The sequence below is a fragment of the Sturnira hondurensis genome, unplaced genomic scaffold, assembly GCF_014824575.4.
Source record: "Sturnira hondurensis isolate 20B ecotype Veracruz unplaced genomic scaffold, ASM1482457v3 Scaffold0004091, whole genome shotgun sequence".
NCBI classification, from domain to species: Eukaryota; Metazoa; Chordata; class Mammalia; order Chiroptera; family Phyllostomidae; genus Sturnira; species Sturnira hondurensis.
The window spans coordinates 526205-549766 of NW_028076722.1; positions in this window are offsets into that span (position 1 = coordinate 526205).

The window sequence follows — 23562 nt, forward strand, 5'->3', positions numbered from 1 at the left end:
CACTCAAAGAAGACAAGCAACTCAATTTAAAAATGGGCAAAGGAGTTGAACAGACATTTCTCCAAGGAGGACATACAGAGGATCCAGAGATACATGAAAAGATGCTCGATATTGCTAGCTATCAGAGAGATGAAAATTAAAACCACATTGAGATACCACCTCACACCAGTCAGAATGGCTATCATAAACAAAGCAACAAATAACAAGTGCTGGAGAGGTTGTGGGGAAAAGGGGACCCTAGTTCACTGTTGGTGGGATTGCAGACTGGTACAACCACTATGGAATACAGTATGGAATTTTGTAAGGAAACAAAATGAACATGCCTTTTGACCCAGCAATTCCACTGCTAGGAGTATATCCTAAGAACCCTGAAACACCAATCCAAAAGAACCTATGCACCCCCATCCATGTTCATAGCAGCACAATTTACAATAGCCAAGAGTTCGAAGCAACCTAGATGTCCATTGGTAAATGACTGGATCAAAAAGCTATGGTACACTTACAGAATGGAATTCTGTGGTGCAGAAAGGAAGAAGGAACTCCTACCCTTTGCAACATCATGGATGGAACTGGAAAGCATTATGCTGAATGAAATAAGCCAGGCAGTGAAAGACAAATACCATATGATCTCACCTTTAACAGGAATCTAAACAACAAAACAAACAAGCAAGCAAAATATGACCAATGACACTCAATTACGGAACAGGCTGACAGGGTCCAGAGGGGAGAGGGTCGGGAATCATAGGGGAAAAGGGGATGGACTCACATGAACAAGTATAAAGGACACATGGACAATAACTAAGGTGGGGGCAAAATGGGAGGGGGGTAGGGAGCACTCGGGGTGGGCAGGGCTGGGAATATAAGACAGAAAACTGTACTTGAACAAGAATTATATAAAAATTAAAATTAAAAAAAGGAAAACTGATAACTTGAATCAGTCTGTAAAGAAATCTATTGTTTCATAACACATTAGAGAGCAATGAGGTATCCTCTTGATAAGCTAACATCCTTCGACAGAAAGGCTTGCTCAAACTTCGTTATATTTTGTTTCAAAATAGCCATAAAATATAATTTGGGGGTCTTTCTACTGAAATTGCTAACAGAGCTGTGAGTTTCTTATAAACCTTTAGTCATTTATGATGTCAGAAAACTGTTTTCTTTCCCATAGATAACTATGAAAATGTCATCTAGGTTTCAAAACACAAGTGAATTTAATGAGGTCCTTTTTATGAATAATATAACTTTGGAAAAGATAAACCTTGATATCTGTAGATGACAAGTGAGGGACAATGAAAAACATCACTGGATTCAGATCTAAGCTTGAGTTGAAATTCCAGCAGTCATCAGATATATGACTTTGGATAAGTCATTTAAACTGAATTATTTGAGAAATAATATTACAGCATAAAATAAAGCTAATATTTAATATTTTGTGGAAAATTGGACCACATGCAGAAGTATTTTGTAAACATCTTTGTGGTAGAACTGTACCATAGCAATATTAATGTTATTTTTTATCCCTCCTACCTATTATTATTTGTTTTAACTCCCTCCCACTGTGACTTTTTAAAAATCCTTACCAGAGGACCCTTATTTATTCATTGCTTTTAGAAAGAGAGGCAAACATCAATGCGAGAGAGGATCATCTATCGGTTGCTTCCCGTATGTGCCTTGACTGAGGACCAAACTCACAACCTAGGTATGTGCCCTGACTGGGAATTAACTCTGTGATGTTTTTGTCACCTGACGATGCTCCAATCAACTGGGCCTCACTAGCTAGGATCCATTGTGATTCCTGATGTATGTCATATAAAAAAGGCATATCCTTCAATAGTGGATGCACTTTTTGTTTAGCTCTGTACCATTTAATTCTTCAAATCTTATTAGACTTGCAGAGGTCTGATTTAGTCATTACAATGACTGATCTGAATCAAGATGTCGTATTTCTAGTGGATGATTTCATTTTAACAAGCAATTAGAATCAATTATGTAGTCATCTATTTGATTATTTGACAACTGAGGCGTTCTGTAACTAGAAATAATGATCTCAGCTGTGTTTTTGGCCAATTTTGCATACTGTATAAACCTCAACATCATTTTAATGAATTTTTATTCCTAAGAGAATTAAAGAGTACATGATTAAGATAAAATAACAAGAGGTAAGCAAAAGGTTTGTATTATAGTCTTCAATTTCGATGTCCTGAGGGGAAAAAAAGAGAAAGGTTTTATATTGTCAAGCATGTTCTAGAAACATAAATAAATCATGAAATGAAGCAGAGGTCATTCAAAGGCAGGGGAAATATACTGTTGAACAGTCAGCAATGAAGATGCAGCAAAGCCACAAGCAAACCTATGAGTCGATTATGGAGATGCTCCAGGACAAGGTTTGAAGGGGCTAGTGAAGAGCCAGAATTCCAAATGAGATCTGTGAAGCTGACATTAAGTACAACTCAACTTTTATGTTGCGTGATATTCATGGTGATTACTATGTGTGGACGAGCCTGGATCCAGGGAGATCTGTGGCACAAATAAAGTCTTTCTTTGTCCTCCACTGCTTCTCCTTCACAAGCTCTGCATGTGTTTGTGCCACTTTTCAAATCCCCTGCACCCTTCTGGGAGCGCCTGGCTTCTCAGGGTAGCTTAATGTGTTAGGCTATGATCTATAACCCTGTCTTTCTTTTTTGAGAACTATTTGTTTTAATCTTTTATTAAGAATATTAACATACAAATACCATATGATGTCACCTTTAACAGGAACTTAAACAACAAAGCAAACAAGTAAGCAAAATATAACCAAAGACACTGAAATAGAGAACAGGCTGACAGGGACCAGAGGGGAGAAGGGAGAGAATTTCAGGGGAAAAGGGGAAGAAGGATTTACAGTATAGAGGACACATGGACAAAAACTAAGGTGGGTGGAAATGCGAGGGAGGGGGGAGCACTGGGGAATGAGTTGGGATGGGAGTAAAAGACAGAAAACTGTACTTGAACAACAATTAAAATAAATAAATTTTTTAATATATATTTTATTGATTATACCATTACAGTTGTTCTATTCCCTCCCTTCATTCCCCTCCACCCACACATTCCCTCCCGCACCATTGTCGCCCCCACCCTTAGTTTATAACCGCATGTCTCAAGTTCTTTAGATTCTATATTTCCCCTACTATTCTTGCCCTCCCCCTATTTTCTACCTACTGTCTATGCTATTTTCTGTACCTTCTCCCCCTTCTCCTCCTCCCACTCCCCTGTTGCTAACCCTCCATGTGGTCTTCATTTCTATGTTTCCACTCCTGATCTAGCTGTCCTCTTGGTTTGTTTTTGTTTTAGGTGTGGTTGTTGATAACTGTGAGTTTGCTCTTCTTTCACTGTTCATATTTTTCATCTTCTTTTTCTTATATAAGTCCCTTTAGTATTTCATATAATAAGGGCTTGGTGATGATGAACTCCTTGAACTTGACCTTATCTGAGAAGCACTTTATCTGTCCTTCCATTCTAAATGAAAGTTTTGCTGGATAAACCAATCTTGGCTGTAGGTCTTTGGATTTCATGACTTGGAATACTTCTTTCCAGCCCCTTCTTTCCTGTAAGGTCTCTTTTGAGAAATCCACTGACAGTCTGATGGGTACTCCTTTGTAGGTAACTGTCCCCTTATCTCTTGCTGCTTCTAGGATTCTCTCCTTCATTTGAATCTTGGCTAATGTAATTATGATGTGCCTTGGTGTGTTCCTTCTTGGGTCCAACTTCTTTGGGACTCTCTGAGCTTCCTGGATTTCCTGGAAGTCTATATCCATTGCCAGATTGGGGAAGTTCTCCTTTATTATTTGTTCAAATAAGTTTTCCACTCGTGGCTGTTTCTTTCCCCCTTCTGGTACCCCTATAATCCGGGTGTTGGAACATTTAAAGATGTCCTGGAGGTTCCTAAGCCTCTCCTCATTTTTTTGAATTCTTATTTCTTCACTCTTTTCTGGTTGTATGTTTCGTTCTTCCTTCTGGTCCATTCCATTGATTTGAGTCCCAGTTTCCTTTCCATCACTATTGATTTCCTGTGCATCTCCCTTCATTTCAATTAGTTTAGCCTTCATATGTTCCTGTAATTTGTGACTATAATCAACCAGTTCTGTGAGCATCCTGATGACCAGTGTTTTGAACTGTGCATCTGAGAGACTGGCAATCTCTTGGTCACTTAGAGTTAAGGGCTCTGGGGCTTTGAGTTCTTCTTGAGCCATCTTTTGAACTGTTTGTGCCTGTTATGTATCAGGATCGGAGCCCTAGGTGTTCACCAGAGCAGGGCAACTCAGTCATTGGATTGTGACGCTGTATGTCGGGGCCGGGTCAAAGAGGAGGAATGGCGGCCCGGTCTGCCGCCTCCCGCCACCGCCGCCTCCCGCCTCCACCACAGGTGCCACAGCTGCCACCATCACCGGGGCCCTCACGTTCCGTCCCACTGCACGCAAGTGTGCCACCACCTTCAGCCCTCCACCATTGGGTTCGCCCCCTGGGGCCTGTGTGGTCAGTCTCACTGTGCTCAAATGTGTGACCTCAGTCAGTCTGCCCCACACCCTGATTGGGTCCGGGCTGCCTGTGCACCTAGGTCAGGGGATCTGTCCTGCCCAACCCTGCTCCGCTGCTGGCTCCACCCCTCTTACCATCCCGGTTGAATGGTTCGTTGTTGTCGGACTTCCGTATAATTCAATTTTCTGTTCTTTGGCTGTGTCTTTGTTCTCCAAACCTTTGTTGTATTCAAACTTGGTTGTGGGAGAAGGCACAGTGTTTCCACCTATGCCTCTATCTTGGCGGAAGTCCTCTAAAATAAATAAATTTTAAAAAGAAACAAACAACTGAAAAAGAATATTAACATACAGACTTAACCATACATGGCTGCTGTGGCTCAGTGAACTGAGTGCTGGCTTGTGAACTGAAAGAGTGCTGGTTCAATTCCTGGTCAGGGCACATGCCTGGGAGGTGGGCCAGGTCCTCATTTGGGGGCATGCCTGAAGAAACTGTTTGCTGTATCTGTCTATTTCTCTCTCTCTCTCTTTCTCCCCCCTTCCCCTCTCTCTAAAAATAAATAAATAAAATAAATAAATAAATAAAATATTTTAAAAATAATCTTAACATAAAGAAATATAGGCAGACTAACTCAGATACCCATCATATAGCCCTAAAAATCACTAGTTCGTGGAAAAATCCTGCTTCATTTACACCCCATCAACATCCTCTTACAATCTGTGTAATCTTCAGTTTGCATATACAAAAGAAAAAATTTTAATTAAAATAATCGCAATACTTATTCTCATACCTAAAACAAAAAGTTTATTTCTGTCACCAAATATCCAGTTAGTGTTCAAAATTACAAATGCATCAGATACTATTGTTTTTACATTTTGTTTGATAAAGATCTAAATAATACCTGTATGTAATGATTGGTATGCCTTTCATGATCTTTTAATCTATGTGTTTCTACCTCACTTTTTCCCATTGCCCCTACTGTTTAATAATAAAATAGTTTAGTACTCCCTAAGTTCCTAGTCCTGTGAAAAACTGTACATGCATGGCTTCCAATTCTTACAAAGGTACTGCAAGTTGGATGTCGAGTTCCTCATTCTCTCTTGCTTAGCCCCAAGTTTCAAACATAGGAGTATCTGACTAAAAGTTGATATTCTTTCCATTATACCACGCTCCTTCAAATTTCACTTTAAAGGCACCAATTGTATCACCACTCCAATCTCTACTGCTTCATATACTTGCCATACAATTTTCTCTCACTGTTATGCTTTTCTCCCAACAAAGGAAAGAAGTTAATGCTTTTCTTAAGGTAAAGGAATCCCTATTATGGGCTTTAGTGAGAATTTAAATACAGAATGCTACTTACCAAGAACCATTATGGATTAACTAATAACAAGTCAAGTCAAAATCACCTATTCTTTCTTTTGACAGGGCTCATTCTTTACTAGACTTGTGAATGAAGTGAAAATCACCAAAAAGGTATATTAACCTCTTTAAGAGATTTTATAAAATTCATCATGATATTCTTATGGAAGAGATGGAGAAACAGGGGTCATATATTAGTAAAATTATCAGTGTTCAAATAATCAAGGCTGATTAAACCAAAACTGTTCCAGACCAATGCAGGATGATTAGATACTTTGGACAAAACCAAGGGAAAGGATGGAAGCAAGGGAGGGAGGGAGGTTTGGCTGGGGTGGGGCAGGGGGAGTGGTTGGGGGAAAATGCAGACAACTGTAATTGAACAACAATAAAATAATGATTTAAAAAAAGAAACTGGACCTTCAGGCAGCAGCTGGAGGGTATATAGTTAAGCCCCTTACAGGGATAAACTGGAAGATAAGCATTTTGCCTTTTCCTTCTGTGCTTTACCTATGTTTACAGCCACTCAGGGGTGCTCCAGCACCCATTAAGAGCTGTGTCTTTATTGGTTACAATTCTGTGGGACCCTTAAATGCAAGCCATGTTGACTATCAGAGCCAGGTGATCCAGAGACTCATCCCTTGGGCAACAGATGCAAAAGGTGGGGTGCAGGCATTTGTATAAGTGCTTTTCAAGGAGTTATTGCTGACTTAGGGTGGGCTAAAGGGAGAAGGCAGAGGAGGTGACTATTAGCTTCAGTGGTCCCTGAGGAAGATTATAACTGTACCATAGCTGCATGCTAAATTAGAAGCTTGATCTTCAGGCAGTGATTTAAAAGTATGCAGATAAACTTCTTTAGGAAAGACTGCAAAATGGGTATTTTTGCCTGCTTCCTCTGCACTGTTCCATGGATAGATAACCATGGTGAGTGCTCTCGTGACTATTAAGAATTGCTTCTTCATCTGCCATACTCTTGTGGGTCTCATGGACACAAACCCCATTGGTTTTCAGAACTATGTGTTTTGAGAGCCCATCCCTTGGGTAGGAGTCTTACAAGTTAGAGTGCTAGATGTGGGGTCCAAATCCTTTGCTTCTTGGGGAGAACCTGGGAGTTGGGGTTCCCTCCCAACTACATGGCAATCCTGATTGTGGTGGGGTTTATAGTGAGCATTTGTCTCCGCCTTTTCTTCTCTATCCAATATGGGTATTTTCTGAGTTACCCAATGAATAGAAGTTACTCAGACAATTTCTATACCTCTTTCAGAGGAAATTACTCCATTTGTACATTTGGTATATCCATGGGAGGAGGGGGCACAACTGATGAAAGGCACAAAGGTAACCCAGGAAAGATTAATAATGTGCATCCAATATTTTTATAAACAGCTGAATTTTAGATTAAAACATAACTGGTTAAATTATACTTAAATCTATGCTTTTTGTTACACTCATCCAGAGAAATCTTAGTTTACTGAGGCACCAATCCTACTCAGCTCCTTGAACTGTAGATAATGTATCTGGAAATAAATAAATAATTCTGAACTGTGAACCTCACATAATCAGACCTGCACAGAGATGCCCAATATCATATAGCGTTTTAATAAAAGTAGAAAAGATTCAAATTAAATATCTGTTAGAGAGGATAGAAACATGTGCTTTATTCTACTAGGTTTGCAGAGAACTTAGGGAAGTTTTTCTCACTGGAAAACTTACATACTTTCTCTCTAAAATTTCCTGTAGTTTATTTTCCAGAGGATCTTATGTTAAGGTACCAAAAAAAAAAAAAAAACAAGAAGAAGAAAATAATAGCTTTAGAAACTGCTTGACTAAATAGCTCCTTCTAAAAAGAATGGTGGTTTCTATTGGATACAGTTAAGCACCAAAGCCATAATTTTCCATTTATTTTCCTTTGCTATTGTATATGCAGTTTATTTGCCAGAATTTCATGCAATTTGCACTTTGTCAGAGGATGTATTCTGCAGGTTCACGTTAACCACATTTCTTCTCCAACATTACATTATAAAACCTGTCCCTGTCACTCTTCTTTGACATTGGCCATTTCCTCACACAGAACCCAGTTGTCAAATGATTGAAGGCCTATGTAATTCATGTCTAATGGATTCTATGAGGCAAGGGTGTTTCAAACTGCTCTAGTTTAAAATGCCTTTCCTCAAATAGCTCACATAGCTGAAAGTGTACACACTTCAAATACAGAAGATCAAATCCCACTGTCATGCTACTGGAATAGCTATCTTGCCAGCTTTTTATTTTTAGTTTTTGTTTGAAGGTGTTTAATTTAAGGAAAGACACACAAATCGCAGGTGAGCAGGAGGTCCAAGATGTGAGTTCTTAGACATTGGGTAGTTTGAACTGCAGTTTGAGCTACACATCTTTTTTTTTTAACAAACTCAGTTTTGATCTACTTTACATCAATTCCCTTTAACAGACATTTTAAAATATAACTTATTACTTAAAGATTGCACATTTTCCCCAAGAAATGTAACTATACCTTTTTTATTTTCCTTTATATTGAATTTGTTAGGGTGACACTGGTTAACAAAATTATACAGGTTTCAGGTGCACAATTCTGCCACACATTGTCTGTATACTGCATTGTGTGTTCACCACTGTACACTCCTCCACTTCCCTCCACCCCCTCTCCCAAGCAATCACTACACTGTTGTCCATGTCCATGAGGGTTTTTTTCCTTTTTTCTTTTCTGCTCAATCCCTCCACCCCCTCTCACCCAGGTACCATTCCTGATAGCTGTCAGCCTCCTCTTGATCTATGAGTCTGTCACTACTTTCCTTTATTAGTTCAGTTTGTTCATTAAATTCCACATATGCCCACAATCATATGGTATTTGTCTTTTTCTGACTGGCTTATTTCATTTAGCATAATGTTCTCCAGGTCCATCCATGCTGTTGCAAAGGGTTAAGATTTCCTTCTTTTTCACAGCCAAGTAGTATTCCACTGTGTAAATATATCACAGCTGTTTTTATTGTAATACTGTTTTGGAAGTGGGTTGTTCAACATATAGTTTACTGTGGCTTTATCTTTCCAAAGGGCCTGATTGTATTTTACAAATATTAATTAACTTCTTGAATACACACAAAAAATTCTCTACTACCATTTTATTTTTTCTTTGATATGTTAATTAGTAGAAAACCTACTACATTCCATTGCTGAATAGTGCTGAAGCTGAGTTACAAGGCCACCTCAGGCCCAACAATTGGACTGAGGTCAGTGGGCTTGCCTCCAGAAGAACTGACTGGGATGTCTCCCACCAGGACCCTAGGTGAGTAGGAGTACTCCAGGACCATGATTAAAAGGGGCTGGAGCCAAGATATAAGGCTCCTTCTGACTCAAGGAGCAAGATGCATAGGCTTGCTTCCAGGAGGTCAGAAGGGCATGTTTCCCACTGTGTCCTTGTAGGACTGTTCCCATATTATGGTTGATGAGGCATAGTGCTGGGTTACAGGCTGCCTCAAGGCCCACAGCCAGTACCAAGGTCTGTGGGCCTGTTACTTGAGGAATGACTCCTCTAGGCTCTGTTGGCAGATTGCGCTAGAGGCAGGACAAAGGCCAAAAGGGCTATAGCAAAGTCCACAGGGGGACAGGGCCACTTCTGGGTTTGTAACCAGGACCATAGTCAGCAAGCCTGCCATCTTCACATGGGCCCACCTTCTCCAAATGACCCTCCTTGGTCTTAGGTTCCACAAATTGCTACCTAGATCCCAAAACTCTCCAAAAAGCACTTTTGTCCATGGACAGCTGCCAAATTATTATTGCTGTATGAGCAATATGAGCAGAGTACCTTCTATTTATTCTAATATCTTGTTGACATCATTCTATATACCTTAAATATATAGAATTTTTTACATTTTTATTTGTTGACTTTATCTTAATAAAAACAGAGCAAAAGGAAATGGATGGAGAAAGATATACTATGAAAAACACTAATCAGAACAAAGTGGGAACTGCTATATTAATTTTAGAAAGGGCAGACCACGGTCTGTTATCACAAATAAAGAGGGGCATTGATAATGATAAAGGGGTCTTTTCTCCAAGAAGATAAAATAATCTTTAATGTGTAAGTCCTAACAACAGAGCATCAAAATAGTTGAAGCCAAAAAAAAAAGATACAACTGCAAGAAGAAATACATAAATCTATGATTATAATTAGAAACTTCAGCACCTCTCCATCAGAAACAGACAGATTCAGCAGGCAGAAAGAAAGGAAGGACATAGTTAAACTCAACAACACTATAAATCAACTGGATAAAATTAACATCTATAGGCTAGTTTATCTAACATTCTCCCCAAGATCACAGGGAACATACATTAAGATAGACTACATTCTTGGCCATAAAACTCACCTTACCAATATTGAAAGAATAGAAATTATACCATATCTGTTTTCATTCCACAATGAAATTAAAGTAGAATCAACAGGAGAAAATAGCTAACAATCCCAAATATATGAATATAAACAACACACATCTAAATAAAACATGGGACAAAGAAGAAATTGCAAGAGAAATGAGAAAATATTTTAGACAATGAAAATGAAAGAACAACTTTTTCAAATGTGTGGGATTCAGCTATAACAGTACTTAGGGGGAAATATGGCATTGAGTGCAGATATTGGAAAAGAAGAAATTAAAAATTAGTAATCTAAGTTTCCACCTTAGGAAACTAGAAAAAGAAAAATTATATCTAAATTAGGCAAAAGAAAAGAAACAATAAAAACTTAAAAATCAAGAGCAAAAATTAATGAAACTGAAAATATGAAATCAATAGAGATAATAAATGAAACCAAAAGTTAGTTCCTTGAAATGATCAATAAAATTGATAAGGTGGTAGCCAGACTAAATTTAAAAAAAATAGAGGACTTCTGACCAAGATGGAGGTGTAGGTAGATAAACTTTGCCTCCTCGCACAACCCAAAGAAGAACAACAACAAATTTCAAAACAAAAATAACCAGAACTGCCGGAAAATCAAACTGTGTGGAAGTCTGACAGCCAAGGAGTTAAAGAAGAAACATTTATCCATACCAGTAGGAAGGGCAGAGAAAGGCTGCTGGATGGAGAGGACTTGCGGCAAGCCAGCTGCTGGAGGACTGGGTAGTCCCACATTCATGTGCAGATAGACCAGGAGGAATAACTGGGGAGTGAGACACACCGCGCAACCCAGGATTTCACCATGGGGAAATAAAGCCTCAAAACCTCTGGTTGAAAAAACCTGTGGGAGTTGAGGCAGCAGGAGAAACTGTCAGACTCACAGGTGGGTTTGGAGAGATCCACAGGACCCTAGAATGTACACAAACCCACCCATCCAGGAATCAACACCAGAAGGGCCCAAGTTGCTTGTGGGTAGCAGAGGAAGTGACTGAAAGCAAGCTGAGAGCTGAGCAAGGAGCATTGTTCCTTCTTCCACCCCTCCCCCACATACAGCACCACAACCCAGCCAAGTAAGTTGCCTTGCCCTGGCAAATACCTAAGGCTTCACCCCTTACTACATAACAGGTATGCCAAGACAAAAATCTATGGCCCAAATGAAAGAACAGATAAAGCTGCAGAAAAAATACAACTAAGCAATGAAGAGATAGCCAACTTATCAGATACAGAGTTCAAAACACTGGTAATTAGGATGCTCACAGAAATAGTTGAGTATGGTTGCAAAATAGAGGAAAAAGTGAAGGCTATGCAAAGTGAAATGAAAGGAAATGTATAGGGAACCAACAGTGAAAGGAAGGGAACTGGGACTCAAATCAATGGTTTGGAACAGACGAAAGAAATAAATGTTAAAGCAGAATAGAATGAAGAAACAGGAATTAAAAAAAAATGAGGACAGGCTGAGGAACCTCTGGGACAACTTTAAACATTCCAATATCTGAATCACAGGGGTGCCAGAAGGAGAAGAGGAAGAGCAAGAAATTGAAAACTTACTCGAAAAAAATAATGAAGGAGATCTTCTCTAACATGGCAAAGGAAATGTACTTTCAGGAAGTCCAGGAAGCTCAGAGAGTCCCAAAGAAGTTGGACCCAAGGAAGCACACACCAAGGCACATCATAATGACAGTGCCCAAGATTAAAGATAAAGAGAGAATCTTAAAAGCAGCGAGAGAAAAGGAGACTGTTACTAACAAAGGAGTTCCCATCAGACTATCAGCTGATTTCTCAAAAGAAACCTTGCAGGCAAGGAGGGGCTGGAAAGAAGTATTCCAGGTCATGAAAGGCAAAGACCTACATCCAAGATTACTCTATCCAGCAAAGCTTTCATTTAGAATGGAAGGGCAGATAAATTGCTTCCCAGATAAGGTAAAGTTACAGTTCATCATCACCAAGCCCTAATATAAAATGTTAAAGGGACTTATTTAAGAAAAAGAAGATAAAATATGAATAGTACAAACTTAAAACTATCAACAACAGAACCTAAAAAAACAAAAACAATACAAAAACAAACCAAGCAAACAACTAAAACAGAAACAGATTCACAGAAATAGAGATCACATGGAGGGTTATCAGTGGGGAGGGGTAGGTGGGAGAATGGGGGAAAAGGCACAGGGAATAAGAAACATAAATAGTAGGTACAAAACAGACAAGGGGAGATTAGGAATAGTATGGAAAATGGAGAAGACAAAGAAGTTATATGCATGGCCCATGGACATGCACTAAGGGGTGGATATTAGTGGGAGGGGAATACAGGGTGGAGGGGAATAAGGGGGGGGGAATGGGACAACTGTAACAGCATAATCAATACAATATATTTAAAAAATAGAAGGCCCAAATTACTAATGTCAGAAATGAAAGAAGATTTATCACTGTTGATCTTATGCACACTAAAAGGATAAATAAGGAATATTGTAAGGAACTCTGTGCCCACAAATTTGGTAACCTAGGTGAAAGAGACCTGTTCCTTGAAAGGTACAATCTACAAAAACTCACACAAAAAGAATTAGGCGATCTGAAAGGGCCTTTATCAATTAAAGAAATTGAATCAATGTTTAGTATCCTTTTGAAACAGGAAGTGCTAGACCCACATGAATTCATTGGTGAATTCTACCAAACACTTAAGGATGAAATTATACCAATTCTCTATAATCTCTTTCAGAAGACAGATGCAGAATGAATCCTTCTTGAATTATTCCATATTGAAGCATTAGCCTAATACCAAAACCAGACCAAGATATTACAAGAAAAAAAACCACTATAGACCATATCTCTAATAAATGTCAATGCATGAAGTCCTCAACATAATATTAGCAAACTGAATCCAACAAGGTACAATTAGAATTATACATCACAACCAAATGGGATTTATCACAGAAAAGCAAGGCTGCTTCACCATTAAAAAACTAATTAATGTAATCTATCACATCAACAGGTTAAAGAAGAAAAATCACATGCCCATGCCCAATAGATGGAGCAAGAGCATGTGACAAAAGCCAACTCCCATTTGTGATAAAACTTTCAATAAACTAGGGATAGAAGGGAACATCCTCAAGTTGATAAAGAATAGGCACCAAACATCTACAGCTAACATCACACTTATGGTGAGAAACTTCAAACTTTCCCACACAGATCAGGAACAAGGAAAAAGGTCATCTGTCCTCTCCTCACTGCTTTTCAATATTGTATTGGAAGTCCTACCTACTGCATTAAGACAGTTAATGGAAACAAATTGGATGTAGATTTGGAAAGAAGAAATAATATTTGTTTGCAGATGGCATGATTGTTTATGTAGAAAATACAAAAAAAAGTCAACCAAAAAAATCCTGGAACCAATAAACAATTATAGAAAGATTGCAGGATACAAGGTTAATAATGTATTATCATTATCCTCACTTAACAATGAAGATACATTCTGATAAATGTGTTGTTAATCCACTTCATTGTGCCAAAATCATAGAGGGTAATTATACAAACCTAGATGGTACAGTCTATTACCCACCTAGGCTATATGATATGGGAGTGATTTTCAGTTGGTATGCTACAAGAATTTTTAAAGCATGCGATACCTGACTATTTAGTCAGGGGCACTGTCCTCTTTTCCCTTAGACTATCAAATTTAAAAAATGACAACAGCCAATATAACAATAGCCATCCTATGTGAATTAATCAAAATTATAACAAATTTTGTCAGTTCAGCCAAAAATACACTATATTTTTAGTGTGCTGAAGAATTTTAGTAACTAGTTTATGTGTGCCACGAGATGAAAAAGGTTGAAAATCGCTCCTAGGCTACAAGGCTGCACAGCACTCTACTGCGTAAGACAATAAAAGGTTAAACCAAGTACAAGAGAAAATGATGTGATCAAGATACCTGGTAAATGAGTGTGTGAGGCTGTTGCCTGCATAATAAATACACCACACTGTTTTACAGCAAATTTTTTTTAATAAGTAGAAATAGTACATTCCAAAATAGCACTAAAAAGTATAGTATAGCAAATAGCTAAATGAGTAGCAATCATTTATTATTATTATTATCAACTAGTATGTGCTGCACATAATTGTATGTGCTATACTTTTATATGACAGGCAACTCAGAAGGTTTGTTTATACCAGCATCACCACGAACACATGAATAATGTATTGTGCTATGACGTCAGTGTCTCTAGTGACATTTCAGCTCCATCATAATCTTATGGCACTACCAGGATATAGGTAGTGAGTATATCATTGACCAAAACATTGTTATGTTGCGAATTACTTGTATACAAAGTCAACTATGATCCTATATCCCAGTGATAAGGTAGAATTTGAAATTAAAACATTATATAAGCACCCCAAATTAAAATACTTTGGTATAAATACGACAGTATACAGAAGATCTGTATTAGAAGAAAACTATAAAATTCTAATAAATGGTGCAACATGGGGTGTTTTGAACCAGTGCTCATGTGATTTGGCATTTTTTTTATGATTCCAAAAGGATCAATCTCACTGTATGGCAACTATCAAAAACCACAGAGAAGTGTTTATTTTCTCCTTTCATATTGTAACCAATTGACAACCAAGATAGGGAAGGGGGGTATTTAAGGGATTATTTTACACAGAGGTGAGTTTCTTGTTCTGTTTTCTTCCTGCCTTCATGGTTTAACTGGTTTGCTACAGTTTCCTATTAATTATTTTACACATTTCAGGGTATGTTTTGCCCATTAGCAACCAATCCCTATTTGTGTGGTGTACCCTGCAGACCAGCAGTGCAATGCAACACACATATGAATACTAGTCATTCATTCCACTGTTAATGGTGCTCATGTTCTGCCCAGTCATGTTTAGTTAGAGTCCTTTACCACCAGCACAACTCTGGTCTGCTCTGCCTGATCCAGTTCAGTCCAGTGCACTCTGCTCTGCTCCTGCATCTGTACACTCAGCTCTGGTGAGATGTCTTCAGTGTTTCTGTGTTTCAGCTCCAGTGATGCAGTCTTCAGTCTCAATGGAAAATGAAAGTGCACTTCCAGAGCCAGAGGAAAACTGACTTATATACAGTTTGTGTGAGAGAAATCCCTATCCCTGGTCCCTAAATTATTTGTCCTCATGAAAATGAGGGCTCAAATCCTCATAATGTATCCAAAAATGCATTGTCCTGATGGATTAGAATGGAGCTACTGTGATTGGCCAGTGAGGATGGGGATATATTTGCATAGCTGATTGGATGGAGAAAGCCAAAATCTTATTGATTGAAATAGGACTCCAAGAACTGCTTTATAAAGGCTGGCTGAGAGGGTAGGAACACTGTGTAGTCAGGCAGTTCAGTGCCTGAGGCAGCAGCTTAGTTTAGGCTTCTCCCTAACATGCAGTTTGTGTGAGAGACCCCTGTGTAGAAATGGCTGCTAGGCCCTGTTTCTTCAATTTTAGCCCAGTTAGTCACCAGGAGCCCTTCTTATTGCAGGCATCTTCTTTCTCAGGGTCCATACCTTTTACCATAATGTCTGTCCTTTTGACATTTCCTAAACAATTTCCTATTCAAGCTGTCTGTCTCCTCTTCGTTTTGACTGTTGAGTATCTCTAGGTCTGTGCAGCATAGGCTCTCAGCTTGATTGCTGGTCCACTTATAATGTAAAGCAAGGTCCCTGGCCATCTGCACACCCTGAAATAAAGAGGGAGAGGGGACTTAAAGAAGCTGAGTGGAGAGAGATGAAGCCTCTTTCAGGAAAAGGAACCTACCTGCCTCCCAGAAGCCTTGTGGTGGTAAATGCTGGCTCTGAGCTTCCTGAAGCCAACGCACAGTGTATAATCAGGTGTGATTTCTCCTGATCACCTCAGAAGTAATTAAGGGCTACCTTCACACCCAAGACCTCTGTCTAATTAGAAGTATCTGGTAAGGAGGTGATTGCATATCTTTAAGTCGATCTGTCATGTGAACATTTGAGCTGATGAAAACTGACATTTACCATGAAATTTTAAAGCATTGCATAGACTTCGGGGGCCTTGAAGAAGTCACAGCTGTGGACTTGGGAACCTGTTTTAATGGATGCAACACAGTCGCTCTGCCTCATAGAACAAATCAGAGCCAAAAGCAGGAGGAACGTCAATGTCCAGAGGTCAGAAAATCACAGGGGGAGGCTGGGAAGCAGACATGGATTTGTGCAGGTCCCTGAGTGTGAGCTCCAGTTTTTCTCCTCTCTTCCTGTTGGATTCACAAATCAGAATTGAGGGGAAAGCTTCTCTCTCTCCTTCTCTTGCTCTTCTCTGGCTTTGTTGTGCAATTTCTGTTTATTTGACATTTACCATCAAGATTTTTGGACAATAGAGAGACCCAGAGAAAGAAGCAGTTTTGCAGTTGATTCTCAGGAACATGCCATCATTTCATGTGACTGTATTTGCCTTTCAATAATTACAAAGAGTAGTCATTAAAATTACAGCAATAATTGCTGTTTACTATTATGCCAAGCATAGCCCTACATCCTTCACATGGATTAATTCTTCTAATCTTACAAAAATTGTCTATATTAGGTGCTTTTATTATCTCTATATAAATGGTTAGGAATCTGGGTCTAAGAGTGCTGAAATAATTTGTTCAAGATCATCCAGTTTGAAAATCAAATTGAGAATTTGAAATTAACCATCCTAATTGTAGACTCAGAGCTCTAAACAATACACTTCTGTTGGTAGTTGCTATTGATCTGATATGTTATTCACACACATGCATGTGCACATGTACACACACAAATGCATTTTAAATTAACATTATTATATGTGGGAGGTTTGGGTGGTGTTGACTTTAAGGTGTCTCTAGTTGATAATTAAAAGGAACTATTGTATAAATTGCTCTGGAATACGAATCAACAACAAGCAAGCAAAATACAACCAGATGATGTCACCTTTAACAGGAAGCTAAACAACAAAACAAACAAACAAACAAGCAAAATATAACCAAAGACACTGAAATAGAGAACAGGGTGACAGTGACCAGAGGGGAGAGGGGAGGGAATTTCAGGGGAAATACAGGAGGGATTTAAAGGAACATATATAAAGGATACATGGACAACAACTGAGAAGGGTGGAAATGGGAGGGAGGGAGGGAGGGAGGGAGCATGGGGGGTGGGATGGGATGGGAGTAATAGACAGAAAACTGTACTTGAAAAATAATTAAATAAAAAAATTGGAAAAAATACAACCAGAGACACTGAAATTAAGAACAAACTGACAGTTACCAGAGGGGAGTAATAACAATATTTGAAGATGAAATGCCACACTTCTAAATTACACATGGGTCAAAGAAAAAGACTCAAAAGAAATGAAAATATTTCAATTAAAAAATAAAATTCAACTGATCAAAATGTATGGGATGCAATGAAAGTGGTGCACAAGGGTAATTTCCAGCATTGAATGCATATATCAGAAAAAAATAAAGATATAAAATTAATAATGTAAGCTTCCTTCTTAATACTATAAAAAAGAGCAAATCAAATACAAAATAAGCAGAAAAAGCAAACAACAAATCAGGGCTGCAATCAATGAAAATTAATATAGTAAAACAGTAGAGACAATTAAACAAAAAGCACGTTCTTTTACAAAATCAATAAAGTTAGTAAACCTCTAGCCAGATTGACTAAGAAGGAAAACATGACAGAAGTGACTAATATTAGAAATGAAAGAGGTAACATTATTGCTGATCTCATAGATGTTAAAAGGATAATTAAATATTGTAAACAACTCTATGCTCACAAATTTGATAGCCTAGGTGACACTGACAAATTTCTTGAAAGCCACAATTCACCAAAACTCACACAGAGAAAGATGTATCTGGATACCTACATATATATATGTCAAAGAAATTGAATCAATAATTAATAACCTCCTCAAACAGAAAACACTAATCCCAGGTGCTTTCACTGGTGAATTCTAACAAACATTTAAGGAAGAAATTATATTGGGTCAATTCTCTAAAATCCCTTTCAGAAAACAGAAACAGGAAATACTTCTTAACTCATTCTGAGGCCAGAATTACCCAAAATACCAAAAGCAGATGAAGATATTACAAGAAAGGACAAAACTATGGACCAATATCTCTTGTGAATGTAGATGTAAAATTCAGCAACAAAATATTAGCAAATCAAATCCAGCAATGTATAAAAAGAGGAATACACCATGGCGAAGTGGGATTTATTCATGGTACACAAGGCTGGTTCAATATTTGATAATCAATTAATATAATCCATCATATCAACAGGCTAAATAAAAATATATACCACATGAATGATGCATAAAAAGCATTTAACAAAATTTATCAATTATTTATGATAAAGACTCACAGAAAACTAACAGAAGAGAACTGCCTTAGTTTTAAACACATCATCTATAAAAATGTACCACTAACATGAAACTTAGTGCTGAGAAATGAGATATTTTCTCACGAAGATCAAGAACAAGGCAAGGATGTCTGCTTTTGCTACTCCTATTCATCATTGTACTGGAAGTCATAGTAAATGCTAGAATGACACGAAAAGGCATTCTTAATGCTAAAAATAACATCATTAAAGTATACAGATTTGGAAGGAAGAAATAAATCTGCCTTTGTTTGCAAAAGACATAATTTTCTGTATAGAAAATCCCAAAAAATGAACAACAAAAACTCCTGGAACTGTAAAGTGACTATAGTAAGGTTTCAGGATACAAAGTTAATATATAAGTCAATTACTTTCCTAAATGCCAACAACAAACAATTAAATTTGAAATTAAAAACACAATACTATTTACATTATCATCAACTAAAAATAAGTGCTTAGCTATGAATTTAACAAAAAGTAACACAAGGAAATTCTGAGGTGTTGGATGTGTCTATTACCTCAACTGTGATGATGGTAGCAGAGCTCTTTGCATATAACCAAACTCATTAAATTATATATATGCAGTTTTTCACATATCAATGTTACCCCAATAAAGCTGTTTTTAAAAAGCCACAGCTAAGAGAATTGCCCTGGCTGGTGTGGCTCAGTAGACTGAGTGTTGGACTGAGAACCAAAAGGTTGCTGGTTCGATTCACATCCCCTGAGCTGCAGACCAGTTCCTTAGTTGGGGGTATGTGACAGGCAACTGATGAATGTATCTCTTGCACATTGATGTTTTTCTCCCTCTCTTTTCCCTCCCTCCCACTCTAAAAATAAATAAATAAAATATTTAAGCAAACAAAAAGCCACAGCCAAAAGAATAAAAATACAAGCCACACACTGGGAGAAAATATATTCATAGCAACATACCCGATAAAAAAAAACTTGTATCCAAAATATAACTCAGCAATAAGAAAACAAATAAAAAAACTAAAAAATGGGTAAGGGGTTTGAACTGATACCTCACCAAAGAAAATGTACAGATAGTGAGTAAACACATGACATGATGCTCATCATCATTAGCCATTAGGGACTGCCAACTACAATAATAATAAGATATCACTACATACCCATGAAAATGCCTGAAATCCAGAATACTGATGACATCAAATCCCAGAGAGGACATGTAATAATGGAAAGTCTCATTCATCACTGTAGGAATGCAAAATAGAATAACCACTCTGAAACAGTTTGTCAGAGTGGTTATTGTGCTCCTTTTCAAATAATTTGAAAATATGTATCCATACAAAAACCTGCACATGAATGTTTGTGAAAGTTCTATTCATAATTGCCAGAACTTGGACGCAATCAAGATGTCCTTCAATAAACAAATGCTTAAACAAATTATCATATGTCCTTACAATAGAATATTATTCAGCGATAAAAGAAAGTGAACTATCAAGATATGAAAAGCCACATAGGAACCTTAAATGCATATTACTAAGTGAAAAAAATACAATCTGAAAAGTCTACGTACTGCATGATTCCAATTATATGACATTGGGGAAAAGACAAACTATGGAGACAGTGAAAAGTTCATCCAGGGAAGGGGCAGGGTAGGGTTGAATAAGCAGAGCAGTAAGGATTTTTAGGGAAGTAAAACTATTCTGTATGATATTATAATGGTGGATACATGCCATTATACATTTATAAAACCCCATAGAATTCACAACACACAGAGTGAATCCTAATGAAAAGTATGGATTTAGCAATAATGTATCAATATTCGGTCATCATTTTGAATAACTGTGAGGTGGGTATATGGAAACTCTACTGTCTATTCAATTTATCTGTAAACCTCCTGATATTCAAAAGAATAAAATCTATTAATTTATTAAGTATCAGGAAAGGCCTTACATGAGGTGGGTGTACCACTGTTGTGTCTCCGTAGCAGCTTGATGGCCCCTGGGTTCTTGCACCACCACCAGGCCTGGATGTCCTGCAAGCCTGCCTATGATGAGACCTGCCCCCCCACCACATTTACATGGACACCTGAACTTCATGATTGATATTTGACTGCTGCACCATTCACATAGTTTGTGACTCAAGTGATCATGGCTTCAATGGGGCCTTCTTCCGGTACTGTCTGCAAGAGCCTCTGCTCATCTGCCTGGGTGGGGTGAAGGTACCTGACTGTGAAGTAAAATTGTGGACTGTCCTCAGCATTTTGGATGTCAGCCATTTTGATGGGTATATGGTAATACCTGTGGCTGGGTGTACAGACCCTCAGAAACTTGAGAATGAGAACTATGTCTTGTAGAGGAGATCTGCCTGTAACCTCCAGATGTGAAAGCCCAGGGAGGGGAATTAACTCCCCCAGGGCCATAGAGACAGTAAGAGACTTAGTGGGGATGAGGCCCAGGTGGCGTGGCACTCACCCCAAAGGCCAAAGCCATGACCTCTGTGAGGCGCTTCTGAATTTTCTGGCTTCACAGTTATCAAGGGTACCCCACGAAGTGTGCCAACAGGTGGGGTGGATAATCCAGTCTCTGGGAACATAGAGCACCTATCAGGTGTCAGGCTCCATCCTGAGCATTTTACTTTATTAACTCTTTAATCCTTCCAGCAGCTTTATTGGTGGTCATCTCCATCAGAGACACCTTAAAGCTTCCTATTGAAAGAAATAAGGTTAGTGCCCCACAGCCCTATGAAAAAAGAAGACTAGAAAACTGCCTTTTTAAATGACTTGCACAATTTTGCTGGAATGGTACATTAGAAGGGAGGGAAAGATGGCTGCTGATGACAAGAACTGCTGATGGGTGCACAGGCTGTTCCCAGGAGATAAACTATACTAGAAGGAGTCATACTTTTGAGAAAATCATTTATCCACTTAAAAAAAAAACATGAAGGGAGGCAGAAAATTTCACTCAGGATTATCGCACCATGGCTCTATCTTTATAGTATGCATGGGACTATTCAAGGTATAAGTACTTTTATCCTAAAAGCTATGCCCAAGAAAAACAGATGGATACTAAAGACAGAGAATGGAGTCCAATATGTACATTACAGGCATGCTTGAGAGAAAATTCCTGAACAAATGGAAGAAAGCGATATTTAGAGAAGGGAATAAAGTTTTCTTGAGCTGAAGAAAAACATGAATATCAGATTAAAAGGCTTTGTGATGGTCAAAACAAAATTAACAAAAGTGTCCAAAATATGAAGGTAAATGGTTAACATTTTAGATTTCAGAGATAAAGAATGCTAAAGATTTGCAGGGAAGAAAAAAATTTTACAGATGTACAAAATCAGACTTTTCCTGAGTGTCACAGGGTAATGGGCTACAAAGGAACAGCATATAATATGTTAAGGGCAAAAGGCTGTGTGAGACTAAATCATTCTATATTGTCACATGTGAAAGCCATAGACATCATTTCAATATATATGGATGGGGAAAATTNAAATGTTAAAGGGACTTATCTAAGAAAAAGAAGATAAAAATATGAACAGTGAGAGGTCTGCAAACTCACAGTTATTAACAGCCATACCTAAAACAAAAGAAAACTAAGCAGACAGTTATATCAGGAACAGAACCATAGAAATGGAGATCACATGGAGGGTTAGCAACAGGGTGGTGGGAGGAGGAGAGAGGGGTAAAAGGTACAGAGAGTAAGTAGCATAGATGGTAGGTAGAAAATAGATAGGGGGAGGGCAAGAATAGTATGGGGAATGTAGAAGCTAAAGAACTTATCACACATGGACATGAACTAAAGGGGGGAATATGGGTGGGAGAGAGTGTGCAGGATGGAGGGGAATAAGGGGTGAAATGGGACAACTGTAATAACGTAATCAATAATATATATATATATATATATATATTTATATTTATTTATTTTTTATTTAATACTTGTTCAAGTACAGCTTTCTGTCTTATATTCCCAACCCTGCCCACCCCCCGCCCTGTGCTCCCCGCCTCCCTCCCCTTTCCACCCCCCACCCTTAGTTATTGTCCATGTGTCCTTTATACTTGTTCATGTGAGTCCATCCCCTTTTCCCCTATGATTTTCTCCCCTCTCCCCTCTGGACCCTGTCAGCCTGTTCCGTATTTGAGTGTCATTGGTCATATTTTGCTTGCTTGTTTTTTTTTGTTTAGATTCCTGTTAACGGTGATATCATATGGTATACCCTTTGCAACATCATGGATGGAACTGGAAAGCATTATGCTGAGCGAAATAAGCCAGGCAGTGAAAGACAAATACAATAAAATATATATTTTAAAAAACATTTACTACAGGTTCTAATTTAAGATGGTGATAATAAGAAGATCTTGAACTCATCTCCTCCCACAAAAGAGCTACTTATAGAACAACTTCCTCTGAAAAAAAACTAAAAACTAGCTGATCAATTCCTATATATTAGGTGAACAAGAAAAAGCCCACACTGAAGCCAGTAGGGGAAGCTGGAACACAATCTCACCATAAACCATACTCCTGGTATGGTGACCCACAGTCAGTGGGGGATTCAAAATGCAGATCTTCTCCCTGGGGATAAGATTTGCACCTGAGAAATGAGCTTGAAAATATTTTAGTTTTGAAAACTAAGAGTACTCACATCCATGAGATTCCCAAGCCTATAGCAATCTGAGAAGTGGCTTTTAAAGTGCTCACACACTTAGACTTGCCCACTCCAGGGCCCAGCATGGAAAGAGCCAATCCAGAGGCACCCAGGCTTTGTGTGGAAGTGAATTATTTACTTGTCTTGGAGCACTGGCCTAAGGAACAGACATCTGATTTAATGCACATTTGTGGACCTGTTGGGATGCTCTTTGAGACAGAGCCCAGGTGGTGCCATCTTTGTGCTCTCCCTCTGTCTTGTTCCGGGTAGTAAGCACCATTGTTTTTAAATTCTAGGGTTT